The sequence below is a fragment of the Octodon degus genome, unplaced genomic scaffold, assembly GCF_000260255.1.
Source record: "Octodon degus isolate 3935 unplaced genomic scaffold, OctDeg1.0 scaffold00286, whole genome shotgun sequence".
NCBI lineage: Eukaryota > Metazoa > Chordata > Mammalia > Rodentia > Octodontidae > Octodon > Octodon degus.
In genome coordinates this window covers 463,577-466,749 of record NW_004524862.1, presented here as the reverse complement: position 1 = coordinate 466,749, position 3,173 = coordinate 463,577, and the positions used below count along the sequence as shown (strand labels likewise).

The following is a 3,173-nucleotide window of genomic DNA, read 5'->3' as shown; positions in this document are numbered from 1 at the left end:
AGCAAGGAATCCAGGGAGCAGCAGCCATGACTGAGGCTGATGTAAACCCAAAGGGCTATACCCTCGCAGATGCGCACCTCACCAAGAAGCTACTGGACCTTGTCCAGCAGTCATGCAACTACAAACAGGAGCCAACGAGGCCACCAAAATCCTCAACAGGGGCACCTCAGAATGTATCGTGATGGCTGCAGATGCAGAGCCCCTAGAGATCATCCTGCATCTCCCGCTGCTCTGTGAAGATAAGACGTGTCCTATGTTCTTATCTAATAATCGCTGTATTAGATCTCCAGCCTCCAAGGGCAAGTTACTGTGGGGGGCCTGATAGTTCTGGTGCAGGCCTGTGGGGTCTCCTGGCCAGTCATTGCCAGTTCCATCAGCATCAAAGCAGGCTCTCAGTTGAAGCAGCAGATCCAGTCCATCCAGCAGTCTATTGAACGGTTCTTGGTCTAAGCCTCTGGCTCTCCATGAGACTCTACCTCCAGAGTTATGTATATTATCTGTCTTAGCCTGAAATATTTTCAGTAGCTTTGTTATAGAATATTGTCTAAATTTGGTTTCTGGGCTTTGTATTGTTTTTGTCTTACGGGATACTTTTTCCTCATCCTCTTCTCTGCCATCGTTTTTTTTTTTTTTACCCATCCCCCCAAAAAAAAATGAGCGAATGCCCAAACCAGAGAGAAGCACAGTGGTAGCATCATTTAGAGGCAGAAAGAGCCAAGAGAAACCTGAGCCAGGATGGAGCTCTGTTTGTCCTGCTGTATGAAGGATAGGATGGGAGTCAACCTAGGTCACTTGGAGCCTCTTGACTGGCACGCAGAATAGTTGCATGTGACACCATGGCAAGGAGTTATCTATGCTCACCAGGGAATTCAGCATCTGGGAGGCTGTGTGTGTTCTATGGGGTTACGGGCTAATGTCCAGGTGTCTCTTATGTATCCCCGGGTGCTTTTGACAGCATGATGTGTTCATGCCCTAGCCCTGCTCCTGCCCCAGCCTGAGGGTGGCAGAGCAGTGCACTGCAGGGATGTGTGGAGAACTCCACACATAGCCCCAGGGAGTGGGCCAGGGAGCCAGCTGACTTGGGCTGAGCCAGTACACTCTCTAGGCAAGACTTATGCCAACGAGTTATCTCCCCAGCCCCTCCAACCTCTTGCACTGGGATTTCTCTGAGGGCAAGTTACTGTGGAGGGCCTGATAGCTTGAGAAGTTTTCTTCCAAGGCTCAAATAACAGGAGGTGCACAGGCAGCTGGGTCACCTTATGCCAGAGTGGAGGGTGTGGGCAGATCATAGAGACCTGGCGGGAAGCTAGGGTACAAGCAGGAAGTTTCTCTGTTGGATTAGGATTTACTGCCTCAGTGGCCACTGGCACCAGCTCTGGGTGCCCACACCTCTGTTTCCTGCCACAGTGTGGGTCAAATATATTCTTCACTACATAAGGAGTCCTAATGTGTCATTCACTCTTAGCATCCTAATAAATCTCTTCATATTCCACTTAAAAAAATAAGAGAAAGGGATATGTTTAAATCTGAAAAAAACATTATAAATAATCTCAGTTTTATATTTTAGAATATTGTACATTTAGAAGGCATGAATATATTTACTACACCATTACATTAGCAATAACAAATTGTCATTATTTAATTTAGTTTTGTATCAAGAGCATCTTTAACACATGAAATATGAATAAGTCAGAGACACTCAAGTTATAATGTGTAAACAACAACATGTATTACATTTATCTAACCAATTTTTTTAATTCAGAGAAGTCTTTATTTTTTTAATTTTTTAATTTTTTATTATTTATTTATGTGTGTGTGTGTGTGTGTGTGTGTGTGTGTGTGTGTGTGTGTGTGGCCAGCTCAGCCTGCCTGGGGATGGGGCTGGCTGGCATGTGGTGCTGGGGGATTGAACCGCGGTCCCTGTGCTTTGGCTAAGCTTGTTCTAAGTAGGTGCTTTAGACCACTGAGCCATCTCACCAGCCCTGACTAGCCTTTTTATAATTACAAACTTTAAAAAGTTATTATCTAATTTGCCCAAAAATATATTTGAATGAATTCTGATTTTGAAAAGATGTTTGTTTGAGTATAAGGGTTAGGTGCAGTAGGGTGGAGGGTGACAACCATAGCACCTACAGTTCAAAAGTCCTGGACAGGACAATATTTATTTGTCTTAGGCTTTCAGATTGGCAAGAGCATATTTTAGGGGGACTAACACTTCCCTCAATATACCTGTCTCTTGAAGCCTTTGAATGTGGTGTTTAATCTCTTTAAGCTTTTATGGCTATTAGGCATTGTCTCAAAAAACTGGCTTCCCACATCCCATTAACTCCACTATTACTGGGGGCACATGATTTGACAGACCTGGGGGATTCTCTCCCCCCCCCCCAGCACTGGGAAAATACAGAGCACTTTCTGTTTTTCAAGTGGGACCATCAGCTGGGTAACTATTGACAAAGCTGCATCAGAATCTACCAAAAGTCTACCAGGCTTTTTTCCCTCCATTGGCAGTTAATATCTTGGGACTGAGAGACAGAGACCCACAAACTCATCCATCTGAAACTTTCTCTGATTACATCAAAAACACTTCCTTCCTTTCCTTCTCTAGCAGCTTTGGACATTTTCACTTGAAATACGCCTTCTTTTTACATTCAGTACACTGGTCTGGATCAAGGGGATTATGACTTTGTCCCTGTTTATCAACTGGCTCTCCTTCATATAGGCTGCCGTCATCACTTTCCCCTTTTCTTGTCTATATTTCCATTGTGCATCCTTTCTATTTTTTATTTTAATTTTAATTTATTTTATTGAGAAACAAATATCAATGAGAGAGTTTCAAAACTGATTAATAGGACAGTTTAATAATTAATACATTGTACATTGTTATCTTCTTAGTGGTTATCCATAGTAGAAGATGCAGGCAGAATATCTTGTCCAAACACTATTAGTACAAATCTTTCTTCTCATTGAATTAAGCAAAAGTAGCTGTATATCTATTCTAACTATTCTGCATATACAGATACAAAATGGTCCTTCCTTTGTATTGCTTTTTTTTCGTTTAGTCATGTCAGAAATGGGTATTCTGTTGGCATCTAAATACTATAGGTGCATGAATTCAGCAAAACAATCCAACACAGTCTAGCAGTCCACAATAGTAGTGGGTTATCCACAGAAGT

The 3,173-nt window shown here is 42.6% G+C and overlaps 1 pseudogene; it reads left to right on the top strand.

Annotated features, from left to right (window-relative positions):
- LOC101583104 lies at positions 1-475 on the top strand (annotated as a pseudogene).
- The last annotated feature ends 2,698 nt before the right edge of the window (positions 476-3,173 follow it).